Source organism: Microtus oregoni, unplaced genomic scaffold (assembly GCF_018167655.1).
Source record: "Microtus oregoni isolate MIOR12 unplaced genomic scaffold, Mior012 000009F_ref0000495, whole genome shotgun sequence".
In the NCBI taxonomy this organism is placed as follows: Eukaryota; Metazoa; Chordata; class Mammalia; order Rodentia; family Cricetidae; genus Microtus; species Microtus oregoni.
The window spans coordinates 20,156,780-20,174,114 of NW_024543068.1; the positions used below are offsets into that span (position 1 = coordinate 20,156,780).

At 48.9% G+C, this 17,335-nt stretch overlaps 1 pseudogene; it reads left to right on the forward strand.

Annotated features, from left to right (window-relative positions):
- The first annotated feature begins 3,231 nt into the window (after window positions 1–3,231).
- On the forward strand, window positions 3,232–16,722 carry LOC121452485 (annotated as a pseudogene).
- Window positions 16,723–17,335: the final 613 nt, after the last annotated feature.

Below are 17,335 nucleotides of genomic sequence, written 5' to 3' on the forward strand. Positions count from 1 at the left end.
ATAACAGGTTATCCAGGAAATAATTAGAAGCCGGCGCCCACACGGATCAGTGGCACACACTGACCCCTGTCGTTCAGGATGTGGCCCCGAGAGTCAGAAGCCTTTCTTCTTTCGCTTTCAAGCGTCAGAAAAATGTCAGGCCTTTCTGAGGTGACAAGCTAACAAGTGCTCAGTTTCCAAGAGGCACTTAAGACCCTCCTAAGCGGGTTCTTAGGAGTCTGGGGACCCAGCAGGTTCCTTCCCATGAGCCCCTGGGCAGGACGGGTGGTGAATCAGCTTATCAGCCCGCTCCTACTGTGTTAGAGGCCTTTGCTCAGGGCCTCTCCACCCCTCCTGCTTCTTCCTGCCAGTTGTCTGCACGTCTACCCCTGAAGTGTCTGCTTTCACAGTCCACGCCTGGCTGCTGAGCAGAGTGACCCTGTCTCTTCTCCAGTTCAGAACATTACCCCAGAACCCCAGAACCCCACCACGCACTGTTTTGTTTGATCTTGGGACTCAGAAGTATCCGCGTTTGTTTATAGATTCAGTCTCTGTATGCGTCCACTGCCGTAGATACATTCTGATGCTGGGCTGATGGCCCTAGACACCTTCCACCATCTTTATCTTTTTCTTTGGTAAGGTGTGTGGGATTTGAATGTATACAGGAACTCAGGGACAGAGTGGCGCGCAGACAGAGAGTAAAGACTGCGGATTCCATTTTCTCTTTCTACATTTTTGAGTGGGGCTGACATTTTTTTTTCTGTTCTAAAAGTAACAGTAATAACAAAGATCCCTTACTTTGACCACGGAAGCCGCGGGCTTCGGTCAGCACATTGGGTACACCTCTGGACTCTTTTCCTAGTCTGGCTTTATTAACCCCATTTCACAGAGAAGAAACCCGAGGCTGGGGCAATTAAGTGACCTGCCCAAGGTTCGCACACACAGCCCAGAAGTAAAAACTGGAGCTGTCAGAATTCTTAAAATCCACCGCCCTAAAACCTAAAAACCTGAACAAACTGGTTCCACGCAAATTAACGTGCCGTTCACTCACGTTTTATACCCACATGCTCCAACTCTTTCAAGCAAAGTGGTCTGTGTCCTGGAAATTATTACGGGATGCCCTCCCTGACAAGGGTGGTGGGAAGTTGTGGTATATTGCCTATAGCATCCAAACCCACTGCATTCAGATTGCCAAGAGCACCTAGGGCTTCATTTCATCTGAACCTCACCCTCCAAACACCCGGTAACTCAACATTGTTTCTCATTGCCTCTCCTCCACCTCGAATTAGAAACGAAGTTTAAAGCCGGGCAGTGGGGGCAGTGGAGGCAGAAGCAGGCGGATCTTTGTGAGTTCGAGGCCAGCCTGGTCTACAGAGCAAGTTCCAGGACAGACTCCAAAGCTACACAGAGAAACCCTGCCTCGAAAAACCAAAAACCAAAAAAACAAACAAAAAAAAAAGGAAGGAAAGAAAAAAAGAAAAGAAATAAAGTTTAAGCTAAAAGCAGAAGCCGTTTATTCAAGGTTCTTTCTTGGGTTCTTACATAGTTTGAATTTAGACTTCTAATTCTCAACTCTACCTCTGTCTTACCATCTCAGCCATCTTCGAGAGGCCTCTCAAAACACATGAAGGACCGTGGAGGCCTCCCCAGCCCTTTGCTCGTTCAGTAGGCCATAGTTTGTAAAGTACAGGGCATGGTCAAGAACTCAGGCTCAGACGCCAAATTGCTAATGGCAAATATCAACTCTGTCACGTGGAAGTAATGTGACTTTATCTCCTCAACCAGAAGATAAGAGAGCCGGACGTTCCCCCTAAGACTGCGGCTAATGGGGTGCTGGGAAAGTGCTGGGGTCACACTCCCTATCAAGAAAGCTGCTAGTCAATGGAAGCTGCTAACTTCTGCTGTCTCCAGAAGCTGGATTTACAGCGGAGTGCGGTCTCAGTGAGCACTGTCCGAGACGGGCTTCCAGACGTCACTGCCTCGACTTTAGTCCCCACCGCACACAGTAGACACTGCTGCAAAGGTTTGAGGACAAGGAGTTGGCTTGGTCAGGGGTCCCAGAAAGCTCTGTGAGAGAGTGGGGAAAGTGAGGCAGGAGAGGAATGTTACAGGAAACAATGAAACACCACAGGGGGCCACTGTTTGGGATAAAGCCCCTGGGTAGATCCTACCAAACAGAAGAAGAGGAAAATCAGAATTACTACCTTGTTATCTGGACTTCCTAGAGGGGGGCGGGGCACAGCCTCACCTTCCAATTAGTTAACTTTTCTTTCTCTCTCTCTCTCTCTCTCTCTCTCTCTCTTTCTGTCTTTCCATGCTCCCCTTACCAGGAAAGTAGCTTAGAAATGACTCCCATACTCTGCTGCTACTGCTGCCCCCCCTTCTGCTCTCTCTGTCCTCCCTCCCCCTCCTCCTCCTCTTCTCCCTCCTCTTCTGGTTTTCTTCAGTGCTTTTATATCCGCAAAGACTAAACCCTGCTGCTTGGCTCATTGACGCACATATTTTATTTGGTTGAATGAAGCAGCATTGGCTCCAGAGCTACAGATAAAGCCAATTAAGATCTCTAAATTAGGCTTTGGCCTATAGCCCAAGGAGCTCTGCTTTGTTCTTCGGATGGTTTTAAGAGGCCTGTCTCAGGAGTGGCTGAAGTGGACAAGGTAGTAATAAAGTTGAGTCTTAAAAGCCTGAAATCAAGATACTTACAAATCTAGGGACCTTGGACAAACCTGTCTGAGTGCAAGGTCCTGGATTCCATCCCCAGCGCCACATAAACGGTTTGTGTTAGTGCACACCTTTAATCCCAAAAAGCAGGAGGTGAAGGCAGGCTATGTATCTACAGTCTGGGATATACGAGACCTGTCTCAAAAAGGGAAAAAAAAAAAAGTCTTCAAATAGAAAACAATTATTATAAGTTTGTATTTTTCATTTTATTTTACTTTTATAAATATGGATGTTTTTACCTGCATGTATGTGCGTGCATCATGTGTGTGCAATGCCCAAGGAGGCCAGAAGAACACACTGGATCCCCTGACTGGAGTTACAGATGGTTGTAAGCTGCCGCGTGGGTGCTTACATGTACATACCTCTGAGCTGCACCTAGGTCCTCTGGGAGTCACTGAGCCATCTCGCTAGCCTGTAAGTTTGCCTTTGATCCAGGCGACCCAGTTAGGGTTAGTGAATAGGTTTCCAAGAGGGGAGGAGATTCAAATTCCTCTGAGACCTTCTGATAACTTACTTGGCACACTCCTCAAAATGGTCCCTGAGAGCCCTCCACCCATGGACACTGGTCAGGGTCACTTCTGGAACAAGCTCTGCAAGGGCCAGAGCACTGCTCAGGCATGCAGAAGCAGGAAGCAGTTGGTGCCCAAGAACAACAGGCAAGTGACCTTGGAGTGGGCCAGCTGTGAGGGGTGGAACCCCAGCTGGCAGCTACGGGCACTACCCACGCTGCAAGTACTCCCTTCTCAGAAACACTTGCCAACCAGCCCAGTAGTTTGCTCTGGATCCAGCATTAGGCAGTAAAATTTCCTCTTTGAACTGTAAATACCAGATGAGCGCTTTCAGAATTTCTGTATAACCAGGCTGGGATGTAGTTTAGTGGTAAAGAACACGCTTAGCCCTGGATCCAAATCCAGCAAATACAAAACCTCTAAGTACTCAACAACCCCCACAAGGTCCCTGTCCAATGGACATGGTTACAAAAATCCACGTGTGTGCATATGTGTGTGCATGTGTGTGTGTGTGTGCGTGCGTGCGTGCATGTGTGTGTGTAAAAGAAAAAGAGAGAGCACATTAAGGCAAAAGCAGTCCTCCAGAGCTGTCCCGCAGCTTTCAAATCTTCTATACACAATTATAAACAGTTTGGTGATTTCAGTTAAGTGTTGATTCCAAGACCCTGGGGGGAACTTTCCAGCATCTCCCCTTTATCTCAGCAAACTCTACAAGGCATAAGAAGTCCTGTTCTGGCCACTGTTCTCAGGTTTGGTTGCTTTCATAATGTTGTTGCTTTAAGAGTAAAACAGCCCTGCTTTCTGACACTTCTTTGTTCAGTGTACACACGCATCAAGACTCTAAAACAGACATTCTGTCAAGGCGCAAAGGCACCAGAACTCACACTCTGAGGTGCAGCACCAAAACATCCTGCAGGATTTAGACAAAAGGACGCTCGTTCTGTGACTCTTGAACTACTTGCTCAGACTTTAAAGATAAATGCAGATTCATGGACAGCCTTTCTGGTGTTCTGTGGGAGAGACAGTACTGGGGCAGGCTGCCATAGAAAGTTTATGGAAAGGGGCTTCAACTCATCCATTGCGGGACCTCATAGGCCTTCCTTGTGAGCTTAGGAAACACACAAGACTGAGTCCCATCTAGAACGTCTAAAAACAAATAGTAGGCTGGCCTTGGCTCTGACTGCGGAATAAAAAGAGATCAAGGGGTGGGGCTAGGAACACTCGAGGTTCCCAAGGTCATCTCAACAGAGGGTGCGCAAGTGTGTAGTCAGGTGTGAGTCAATCTAAGAAAGGAAGGCAAGCCCCAGGTCTGTCCCTAGGGTTACATTGAGGGATGAACAGACCCCAGGGGGAAGCCCCAGGTCTCACCAGACTCAATAGGCTGAACAGCATCTCTGACAGAGGAATCTCTCTGGGAGGCACGCTCTGAGGAGGACATCCTCAGAGGAAGGAAAGATCACCACAAAAAAACCTCTGAACAGCAGCGCTTCACGTAGAACAGTCAAGAAAGAAAACCCCAAGCCTGGCGGTGGTGGCGCACGCCTTTAATCCCAGCACTCGGGAGGCAGAGGCAGGCGGATCTCTGTGAGTTCGAGACCAGCCTGGTCTACAGAGCTAGTTCCAGGACAGGCTCCAAAGCCACAGGGAAACCCTGTCTCGAAAAACCAAAAAAAAAAAAAAAAAGAAAGAAAGAAAACCCCAGTCCCCACACCATTTCTCAAACCTGGATATCCAACATGGTTTTCTATTTTTCTGTTTTGTCCTGAGATGAGCCCTCACTATGCAGCCAAGGCTGGCCTTAGAAGCAGGATTCTCTTGCCTCGGGTTTCTAAGTGACGGGATTATAGGTGCATTCAGACTTAAAACATGCAGATAATAAATGGAGAACTATTCACAGCTGACCGTGAATCGCTCCTACCAGCCCCTTTCTTACTACCTCTCAAGAATCCTAAGCTAGGAGATGAGAGAGAAACCAGTCTTAAAATAAAAGGTTTGACCATTTTCCATTACAATAACAAAATACCCAAGGCTGGGTGCTGGCTCCCTCAGCTATGGCACACTGTGATGGAGCTAACACACCTGGGAGAAGTGAAGAGGCCAGAGGGCGGGAAGGAACCAGCCTTGTCTTCTGAAAGATCCGCCACTCATGTCACCACATGGACGATGGAGCTCCTACTCATGAGCCTTTGAAGGACATGCTCAAAGCACAGCAAAGAAGGGGTAGTGAAATTGTTACATTTACGTTGTGTGGTTTAGGGCTGTGTGACCAGAACCTCATGGAGTTTGCCCTCACTTTCACCTGGGACAGAGGAAGCCTTTACTGCCTTGAGCAGACAGGAGAGAAGAAGGAGTGGTAAGCCAAAATAGTTTCGCTTTTTAATTGTATTTGCCGAGTCATGTTTGTGGAGCATGGCGAGAAGCTGTATTTCCAAGACTGGGAGATATACTAGTGTCCGGGGAGACAGTGGACTCTGGTTTCTGAGTCAGAACCCCAGAGGACTTCACTAGAGAGGTAAGATGGTCTGTATAAATAGGCCAGTGCCCACAGCATCCATGAGCCCTAGTTAGGAATTCTCCATTGCTCCCCACTCAATTAGAAGAGGATCTGACTTAAAATTGGAAATAAAGTTCTCTCTGCTATAAGACCATGGAGGAAGGTGGCCGCACCTTGTCATTGGGATACCAAACTCTACTGAAAATTCATCACATACATTACAGAGCCTGACCAATGACAAATCACACAGAGATTTGAGAATGGTTGTAGATACTTCAGTAAGCAGAATATTTGGAGGGACCTTCTTAATCACTTGTCTCTCAGCTCCAAGCCCAGCCTGTGTGATGCTGGAGCCCAGACTCTGCCAACCACAATTTGGCTTTGCCAGCTGGCTCCGTGGGTCATCTTCTCTGTGGTAAGAATGTGGCAGGCAGAGAAAGGAAAGGAGGTTCCCTTCTGTCTGCTTCCTGCCAGATTTCTGCTCCTGCCGGGGTCACCTTAGCCTCCCCTCTATGAGTCCTGCAGCGAGCGCCTGGCAGTTTATAGCTTTCCCAACACTTGCAGAATCCAGGAGACCTGGGGTCCCAAGACCCCCTCTCCAGCTCTGGGAGAGCAGCCACAGCTGTGGGTTTTTACCTTTGACTGATTCCCACCCCTCTCCATTCCCACCCCCTGAGGACAGAGGCTGCTTCCTGTAGCTCTCCAACAAGACTTCTGCATCTTCTCTGATGCTTACCTGGTTAACAGCTTCGTTCTCGTCAATACATCTTCTGCCCTCTCTGGTTAAATACCTGACAATATTTCCTGCCAACAGGCTGGCTCTTGACTGAGAGGCTTCTTAATGAAAGCCGAAGAGCTGGAATGCCTCAGGGAACTATTTGGGATTAAAAAGAGAAATTAGTCAGACCTCTATGGGGAATAGGAGTGGCTTGCCTGTCTGTCTTTCTGCCTTCCTATTTCTTTTCTGTGCTAGAGATTGGATTCAAGGTCTTTACTTCAGCACTAAGCTATACCCCAGCCCATAACTTGGATCTCCAATGTGTTTTGAGTCATTGGAGCCCCCAGGTAAACAGAAAAAAAGAAAGAAAAGAAAACCAGTTTCGCTCCAGGAAGTGCATACGCCTATCACTCGCCTCCAACCCTTGACCACAGTGTTGGACACAGACCTAGGGCTTGTAGTGGTTCTCAACCTGGGGGTCCATGACCCTTTCGTAAGGGTCACGTAAGACCATCGGAAAACAGATATATGCATTATGATTCATAACAGTGGTAAAACTGCAGTTATGAAGTAGTAACAAAAACTTTAGGGTTAGGGGTCACCCCAACATGAGGAACTGTATTAAAGGGTCTCGACATTAGGAAGGTGGAAAACCAGTAGTTTAGTGGATCCCTGAGACCTAGTTGTAGGTAATTCTAGCGTAGAACGTTGTCTGGGCAGAGCCTGCACCTTGAAGAAAACCTCCTTGGCTCTCAGAGGCCATCGCCCAAGCCAAGGGAAAGCTGAACCGAAGTTCTGTCAGCTCAGGTTTGCCAAGTTGCTGTCCTAGATTTTCAGAGTCCTTGAATTTGAGATAAAATCCTCAGTGTGGACCTGCCAACCGGTCGGGTTTGTAGCTGCTCACGCATCGGAAGCCTTCAAAATGTGGGGTTTTTTTCCAGCAAGGATCTCTTTCCTCATGGGGCCCAGCCAACAGGAATGAGGCAATCTGAGGCAAAGCCCTGTTTTCTTGGCTCTTCTTTCTACAGGCTCCTGGCTGATCAGGCCGGGTCCCAACCTTTTCTCTGTGTCCTTCAACACTGCCCTGCAGTCCTGGAGAGAGAGGCATCGCCACCTCCTGGCCTACACTATTGTTGCAAGCCAAATCCCAGAAAGGAAGTAAACTCACATTTTAAATCTGGCTTTGAAGTAAAGAGGTCTGCAGTGTTTGAGGAAGACACCATCTCTGGGCCTCCAATTTTGCCTTTTAAAATCACTGTTATCCTTTAACCGTCCTGCTAAGTTTTTCATGGTCGACAGAGCATGGAGGACAGAAGCACATCTTCTCGGAACATCCACAGTGTGAGCGGCCACCACGCATCCCTACAAGGAAGGCCACCCTATTCGTTCCCTGGGTAAATATTATTTGGACATTGCCCAAACTTTAGATTGCTGTCTTCTCTGTTAATTCAAGGCTTCGATGACTCAAACGTATTTGCATTGTTTGCTCTGATATGAAGGAAACATCACCAGACAAAGCAGAAGCAAGCCCTTCCCTCCTGGAGGCGCTGCTCCGCGGGAGGAAGTGGCGCGTAACTAAAGCATGTGGGTCAGCTGAACCAGGTCACCGGGAGAGAGGTAACTTGTTTGCTTTGCAAGACAGGAGCAATTACAGCAGTTTTTCTGCCAGCGGCTGGGTTCAGGAGAGGGGGAAGAGATGAGGCGCAAGAGGAGAGAGAAGAGAATTGGTAGAACCGGGGAGAGGCCCAGCATCTGGTTCACCCATGAGTAAAGGGGGATGAGTCAGATATGCTCCTGCCAAGTGCTGGGTGCTGAACTAGGTGTTGGAGATGCCATGGTGGGAAAAGGCGATGATGGTCCTACTGTCCTGCATGTGTTGATCTCATTAGGGAAACAGACAAAAAAAAAAGATGCAAATTAATACTGCAGCGTGACAGCTGTGGCTTGGGATAGGCATCATGGCAGTGGTGATGGCAATGTCTTGAGACATTTCTTTTAAGCTGACTTGCAATTTTGGTGGTGGGGGATGGGGAATTGACTAAGATAGGCTCTCACGTAGCCCAGGTTAGCCTCAAACTCCACTATGGATATGAGATAGGATCTCATGTAGCACCAGGTTAGCCTCCATAGCTCCACTGTGGAACTGAGAATGACCTTGAACTTCAGATCCTCCAGTCTCCACCTCCTGAGTTTGGGGGTTCTAGGAATGCACAATCACACCTGGTTTATACAGTGCTGAGGATAGAACCCCCGTCTTTGTGCATGCTAGGCAAGCACACAACATTTCAGCCTGGGTTTTAATGTATGACAAAGAGATAGACGTTCATGTGAAGAGCCTCCGGGAAGAGGGTTTCAAGTAGAAAGAATAACAACTTCCAGACCCTGGAGGTGAGAGCTTGGCCCTTCTTGCCAGTGAGGAGGTGAGGCTGTAAGCGTGGAGCAGTCAGGGAGGGCAGAGTGAGAGAGGAGGTTAAGGATTGGCCATCGGTGGCCTTTTCTAAGCAGCCAATAAATTTTATGGGCAAATTCTTAGATAACTCAAGGCTAGAAAGGACAGCTCACACTGCTAAATGGCAAAAGCGGAATTTAAGAAAAAAATAAAAGCATTCCACAGATGGCATATAACAAATCTCAGTGTCAGAGTTTGCATCTGAACTCCAAAAAAATTGACTGCCAAAGAGCGACGACGTAGGAAGGTCAAGTGTTCCGCTGTTCTTACAAGGAAAACACCGGGCTTCTGAAATGGAGAGCCCAGGACAGCAGAACAAGCAACCGCTCATACACTCAGCACGGCAATTACGACTGGAGTGACAGGGTTTGCAACCCTTTCCATGGGAACTGCGGTCCTAGGAGCAGAAGTGAGGGAATTGGGGGGTGGGGGTGGAGACAGGAAAAGGGCCATTGCAGAGCTGTATTGTTGAGCTAGCCTCATCCATAGCCAATGCCGAGTCCTGTGTGCAAGCATCTTGGTACAACCTGGAGGGCAAAGCCATAGACCCAGTTCTCACTGCCCCACATACCACCTACAGGTCAGAGGCCTTCTGAGGGACACCTCTGTTCCTCACGCACAGGGCCACAGGGGTTAACATGGTGCTGGCCCCACCCACACAGAGTTCTCCCTGCCCAGTGTCAGAGACAAGTGGAATAAGAGGTAACCCCACACATTGCAAGACCTTGCCTTGAAAATAAATAAATAAGTAAACAGCCTGTTATTGTATTATGAATAACAAAATATTGCTTTTGGTGATAAAATGTACTCGATTATAAAACAGGTTAAGAGATTGCTCAAAGCACTGTCTGCTCTTCCAGAGGACCTGGGTTTGATTCCCAGCATCCTCATGGTGGCTCACAATTGTCCCAGAGCATCTGATGCCCTCTTCTGGCCCCCACAAGCACTAGGGGCATACATGATGTAATTGTCTGTCCTGTCCCTTTAAGAAATAAACCCCTCCCACTCCCCTCCCCTTCACTGAGGCAGGCAGATTTTCTGCTTCCAGTCTGAGCCCCTTCCTTTCTGTCTCTCCCCCCCAAAAGGCAGCTTCTGCTTAGCTCCCTTCTCCCCACTTCTCCCCTCTCCCTTCTCCCTCCCTTTCTCTCTCTCCCTCTCTCCTTCTCTCTCTCTCTCTCTCTCTCTCTCTCTCTCTCTCTCTCTCTCTCTCTCTGCCTCTTTCTTCTTGTCTCCCCTTTCCTGCATGGTGTGCCTATCCGTCTCCATCTCTCACCCACCATGCAGCTCCCTGCCTGAGACTCGCTACCCACGGGCCACTCGGGGGCTCCCTGTTCTCAGGACCTTCTGCCCACTGCAGCCACTCGGGGAACAGTGCCATTTTATTTTTACCATAACACATGATGCACAGACTTACAAGCAGGCAAAACACCCACAAACATAAAATAATAAATAACTTTTAAAAACTAAAAAGCAATGTAAGCAGTCCTTAAAGTTCTTGATCTCTCAGCCCAACCAAGGCTTGCCTGTTTGGAGAGAACAGCTACTTCTCCCCACGCCACCCCTGTTGTGCTTTCCTGTCGCTTTAAGGGACAGGCCACACCCACTCCCATTACCTCTGACCTGCCCACCTCCATCTTGGGCCCTTCCTTTTCTGCTTCCTTGCTGTGCGCTTTTTATTATAAGGAAGACCTGGGAATGTTATGGTTTTGGTCCCTTTAAGAAACAAGCCACACCCACTCCCCTCCCCATCCGCTCAGGCAGGCTGATTTTCAGCTTCGTCCTGACCTCACTCCTCTTTTCCATCTTCCTCTCAGAGAGGCTTCTGCCTCTCTCCCCACTTCTCTGCTTCCCCCTTCTCTGTCTTTCTCCTCTTCTCTCTCTCTCTCTCTCTCTCTCTCTCTCTCTCTCTCCCTCTCCCTCTCCCTCTCTCTCTCTCTCTTTTCCTCTCTCTCTGTCCCCCCATTCACCCTTCCTCCTCCATAACCCCCTGAATAAACATTCAACCTCACCCTGCATGTTGTGTCTATCCATGTTTCTGTCTTCTGCCCGCCCGCCATGTGTCTCCCTGCCTGGAACCAGCCATTGCTTGGGGACCAGCAGCCGACTCTGCCTGGGGCCCACTGCCTACTGCCACATGGCCCGCCACCACTGCTCTGAGACCAGCAGCTGTCTCTGCCTGGGACTGGCTGCTCCCAGGGCCCGCTATCTGCCGCCACATGGCCCGCTGCCACCATTTGGGACCTACAGCATTTCTGCTGCCTACTGCCGCGGGGATCTTGGAGCATTTTTAAAAAAGAACAACAACCCCCCCAAACACAAACCGTTTCTGAGGGCTTATCGTCCCTACAGCTTTCTCCTGCACAGAGAAAGTAAAGAAGCACGGGCTGGCAGTGAGCAAGGAGCCCTGGCTCCTTGTCCAGCTCTGAGGATGTTTGTGGATATCACCCAGGGCACTCCGGAATCACATTTTTCACATTACAAGGGGTTTATGTCCCTTTGTGAACTATTTCTGAGCGGAGCCTGTGGAATCGGGCCTCCGTTGGATCTCAGAAGGAGAGCCTTTTCTGTGGCTCCACGGTCTTTCTATTTTTTAGGCTATTTCAAGTTCAAGGTTGCAGGCTCTGGTCTCTCCTATTGTATCCCCCACGGTGGTACAATGGAGTCTTTGGGGGAGGCTCCATTGTAGCCAGAGGCTCTGTGAAAGTCTGGGGAATGTTATCTCTTGCCTGCAGGTGCTAAGTTAGCTGGCTATGACTGGCACACCCTCTGTTCCCCTCCTAGGCCCCTCTTGGGCCTCTTAGCTTCTAGGTAGGGATGGCCAGCATGCGTAATTCAGAAAAGCATACACTTGAGGAAATATCATCCAGGACAGCAGTCCAAAGGGAGAGCAATCTCTACCACTTGGGAACCAAAGAGTCTCTCCTCCGCAGAGCAGAAATTCGGGGCCAGCACTCAGTTTTGCCATCCCTGACAGGACTAGACACCCTTGGCCTGTGCGTGGCTGTCCTTGCACGATGCTTCTGGTAACTTGCTGTGGACGTAGGTGTTTCCCATTCCTGTAGCCACCCCGTTCCTCAGAGCTGGGGCCTCCGTCTCTTCAGACACTGTATCTCCAGGCTAATCTCGCCTGGGCCCACTTTGGCGAACAAAATGAGCAGTGGGAGGAACGGAAATGGTTCCACTAATCTGCTTCCGACGGGTGGCTTTGAAAAAACAAGGATATAAAAAATGATTTAGGTGGAACTCCCAGCCCTGGAGGGAAACCTCAAGAGGACAAGGCGTGCCCTTCTCTGCCTCCTAGTGAGGTTTCCCAATCTGTCTCAGCTACCCGGGTTGACTGGGACTCAGATTTCTCAAATGGAAACTTACTAAAGCCCATTTGGCACCAGGTTGGCAGTTCTCTGGGTGCAGAGTAAAGAGACCAGAAATTGATCTAAGTCTGTGCCCGGAGGTGGGGCAGCTATTCCCCTTCCTTCATCCATGAAGCTCCACCTTCCTGCTGGTAGGGTTCACACCCAGGGGGTGCCACACTGGCAAATACAAGCAACCTGGGAAGAACACAGAGGTCAGAAGAGCCAAGACTCCTGGGTTCCAGGAAGTGAGCAACAGGCAGAGGCCTGGTGGGAACAGAGTAGAATGCGGTGATATTTTGTTTGGGCTTTAACAAATAAATCTTGCCTGAAGATCAGAGTAGAGCTATCCACACTAGTTAGCCTTAGAGGCCAAGCCGTCCGGACACCCTTAATCCCAGCACTCAGGAGATGGGAGTCTGTGAGTTCAAGGCCACCCTGGGCTGCGTGAGATCAAATCAATCTAAAAGAAAAACAGAGCCAAGTAGTGGGGCTCACACTTTTAATCCCAGCACTAGGGAAGTGGAGACAGGAAGTGATATGGCTGGGCCAAAGAAGACTATAAGGCAGGAGGAAACGGGGTCTGAGGTATTCAATCTGAGGATTCGTGGGGACAGGATCGTCTATTTCTTCTGAGAGTTTGTAGTGGTTATGAACTCTCTAGTGGCTGGCTGTTCTGCTTCTCATCTTTCAGCTTTTGCTCTAGATACCTGAATCCGGGTTTTTATTAATAAGACCACGCAGAATCCGTGCTACATCTGGGAGAGAAGGGGAGCGCACAGAGAACCTCCATCTGTTGGTTAAGCACCAGGCCTGCAGCCTCTGCTCAGCCGGCTTAGTCTCCAGACTACAGAGCATGTGCTAGACCCTGTCCCTGGTTGTGGGGAATGCACACGCGGCTGGGAGAGGGGCACAGCCTGCCCTGCAGGAGGTTCAGTAGCCCGAGTCAGCCCTCTCACTGCGGCCAGAGAAGAGACGAGGGTGACAGGTTAAGTGGAAGACAGTGCCTGCGGCTGGGGCTATAAGGAAAGCCCTCATGACAAGCAGACGTTGGATGAACTCCAAAAGAGAGAGAGGGAGGCGGGAGAGTGCCCAGGCCGGAGAAAACAAAGCAAGAACATAGAAAGTCCACGGAGCATCTTCCAACGCAGAAATAGTTCCCTCCACGCTCTCCCCAGGACTGACACCCTCTGCTCGCCTTTGACTCATTCTTCAGGAAGTCCCTGAGGAGCCCGTGCGCCCCTCAGCTTGGCAGGAATAAGAAAACTGTCTTTATTACCGTTCACAGAAAGGACAGTACCGGCGGTGACTAGCATTTACCGAATGCTTCCTGTGTGCCAGATGCTGTGCCGAGGGCTCTGTAAGAGCCAGGCTTGTTCAAGCTTTACACTGCTTTTCGCTGCGGGCTCTGTTATCGGGTGCTGCTACTACTGACATTCTTAGATCAGTGCTGGTATTAGTACTGCCTGTCTTGGTTAGCTCCTGTTGCTAGAATAAAACACCATGTCCAAAAGCAACTTAGGGAGTAAAGGGTTATTCCAGTTTACAGCTCTCAGTCCTTCCCTAAGGGGAAGACTGGGCAGGAGCTCAGGTCAAGAACCTGGAAATAGAAACCAAAGCATCAGCCATGGAGCATCGCTGCTTTTTGGGTTGCTCTTCGTGGCTTGCTCAGCCTGCTTTCTTATAGAACTCAGCCCAGGGATGGCACTGCCCCCTGTCGGCTGAGCCCACGTGTACCCATTCATCGTGAATATGCCCTACAGACTTGGCCAATCTGATGAAGGCATTTTCTCAATTGCGATTCCTCTTCCCAGGTGATTCTAGCTTGTGTCAGGTAAACACTAATAGAAAGGCATTCAATATTATTATTAGGTATCATTGTCCCTGTTTTGGAGATGGAGAGTTTAAGTCCTGCAGATATTAATTTACTAACTCATATAGATACGGATTGGTGGAGACCAGATTTAAACCCAAACCCTGGTTCTGAATCTCCCGTGATTAACCAACCAGTCTATACATGACCATTCAGTATTTCTTTTTCTGTCTGTCTGCTTGTTTGTTTTTGAGATGGGGGCTCTTGTATCCCAGGCTGACCTCAAACTCCCTATAGCCAAGAATGACCTTGAACTTCAATTCTCCTGCCTGCACCTCACTGAGTGCTGGGATTACAGGTGTTACCACTATGACCAGTACAATGTGGTGCTGTGTTGTGGGATGTTTATTCGCTGTGTGAAGATGTGTCATTGTGATTGGTCTAATAAAAAGCTCACTAGCCAATAGCTAGACAGGAGAGGTTAAGCAGGACATTTAGGCAGAGAGAGGAACTCAGGGACTAAAGCTAGGCTTGAGGCACTAACCAGCAAGATTTGGAGGGAGTCAGACTCACAGACTGGAGGAGAGGTGAGAACCATGTGGCAGCAAGTAGATTAATAGAAACAAGTTTTTAAGTGATGAGAGCTAGTGGGGCAAGCCTAAGCTAAGGCCAAGCTTTCATAATTAATAATAAATCTTCATGTCATTATTTGGGGGCTGGGAATTCAAATAAAGTCTGACTACCATACTGAGAATGGAACCTAGGGCTTCGTGCAAGCTAGGCAAGCACTCTACCAACTGAGATATAGTCCCAGCCCCCATCTTTATGTACTTGGGTGTCAAATCGCACAGTAATTCTCTCCTTCCTTCTTTCCCTCCCTTCCCTCCATTGAGACAGGGTCTCCATTGTAACCCATGCTGACCATGGGCACTTGCTCAGCCTTCCAAGGGCTAGGATTACAAGCAGGCATATACTACCATGACTGGTTTGGAGACCATGTTTCTGGAAGATAGATTTGCTCATCAATTCTCCCATGTTCTTCTTGAACTAATCCGATCTCTCTGGGACCTTCCTTAGCCTTTGAGTTCTCACAGGGTACCCTTTCTCCTGATTCCCCATTGTACTTACAATGCCACTAATTGGACTGTATCATCCAAGGACTCTGGTCACATGTGATTTGAATGGAAACATCTGATCCCTCCAACTAGTCTGCAGGGAACCCTGGGTAGTTGCATACCTTGCTTCTCAAGAAAACACAGTGAGCCAGAGGATGACTCCCGCTGCAGGTCCCTTGCATTAAAGCTGACGCAGGTCTGGCAGGCCTGGCTGGGGACTTCAAGGCCATTATACTGCTCAATCATCTTGGCTGCCTGCCCCTCTGCATCCACCCTCCTTCCTTACCCTGTGGTGACGTTTTTTCCTTCTTTTTCCCTGGCAAGTGAAATCTGGCAGCTTCCCACACCTCTCCCCATGCGGCTGTGTGGCTCTCTGCATCCAAAGAGGCCACTGCAGCCTGTTTCCAGAGAACTCCTGGCCACCTTCCAGAGAGGTGGCTTCCCTAGCACGCAGCTCTAGAAGGTCACCGTGCTAGACGAAGGGACCAAGCACAAGGTACTGTCCTGACACCCTTAGAGAACTGCCCTTAACTGTCACCTCTGAGAGGGAATCAATCCACCCTGTAATCGCTCTCTCGAGGGGTCTGATTGATGGGTCTAGTTGTTTTAGTATTAGCCGAGGTAAGTTAAGTAAGTCAAATCAATAAACTTTATAGGTCTCCCCAGATTGTTCCAGAGGTGAGACCCAGTTGCTTTCACCTCAATAGATTTAGACCTCTGCCTGAGTAAAAATCAGGAGTCACCTGGGGAAACAGTTTGATTTCTCTTTGAGAGACTCTCTTAGTGCCCTTGAGCCTGTCAGGGCTTAAATCGATAACCTTAACAGCCTCCAAGAAATCCGCAGCGGTTGGAGTGTCTCCCTGCTGCCGCCTGCTCACCCAGGCACACGATGACTTCAGGCTCCTGACTGAACGAGGCAAAGGGGTGATGACCAAAACCCCTGCCTGAGCCATCTCTGGCTGGACACCCAGTACTGCCAGCTCGAGCCTTTGTCGCTGCCAGAGCCCTGTCTCCTGTCTGTCTATCAGTCTGTCCTAGATTTTCTATAAGAAAACAGGAGTCGGAGTCGGGCAAACAGAGAGGTTGTGTGGTTCAGTCTCAGAAACCGGTAAGCCTTCCAGCCCGGCTGACCAACTGACTGACGAGCAGACTGTGAAATTCAAAGAAGTTTTTTCACTATCTGACAAGGATGGTGATGGAACTGGAACAACCAGGGACTGTGATGAGGTCTCTCGGGCAGAAGCAGAGCTACGGGACATGATTCGTGATGTAGACGGGGACGGTGAGGGCACAACGGACTTCCCTGAATTCCTGACAACAACAGGAAGGAAAATGAAAGACACAGACAGTGGGGAAGAAATTGGGGAAGCATTCGCGTGTTTGACAAGGACGGCCACGGCTGGACCAGTGCAGCTGCGGCTGTGAGATGGCTAACCTTGGAGAGAAGCTAGCAGGTGGAGAAGTTGATCAGAGGATTGGGGAAGCAGATACCGATGGTGGTGGTCAGGGGAACCATGAAGCCTTTGTACAAACAATGGCAACAAAGTGAAGACATTGGACAGAATGTGTTAAGTGCCTTGGACACAATTGCTTGTTTGCCTTTTCTTTGTTTGTGACTTATCTGTAAAAGGCTTCCCCCTCCTGTCAACAAAATATGTATGTCTTCATTCCTCCCTGTTTCCTTCCCTTATCTTACCCTCCTTGTCCTTAAACCTTAGTTTATAAAATTGCACGTGGCTTACTCTGGACACGTCAAGCCCTTCTGCACGTCTGAACTTAGATGGAGTTGGTCAAATGGGAGAACATCTGGGTTATGCCTTTTTTTAGAGTGGTTTTGAGAAACTGTCAGCATGTTCTTGTCGAAGTGTGGAGTTGAAACTCCGCTTGGACCGCAGATAGTCAACAATGTGTACTCAAATGTGTACTCTCCTGCAGAACGCATTTTATCCGGGTACTCATACACTATTGCTTTTTCCCTACTGTTGATGCTTATTGTATAGAAACATTTTCTTTTATTGCTTGCTTTATCCATTTAAAGAAAATCTGCTTATGCCTCAATTTGCCTCAAATCCATTCCAAGTTGCTTAGTTGTTTTCCGATAAAAAAAAATACAATTGAAAAAACAAAACAGAGTGAGCAGCCATGAGGAGCAAGCCAGTAAACAACACTCCTTCACGCCCTCTGCCA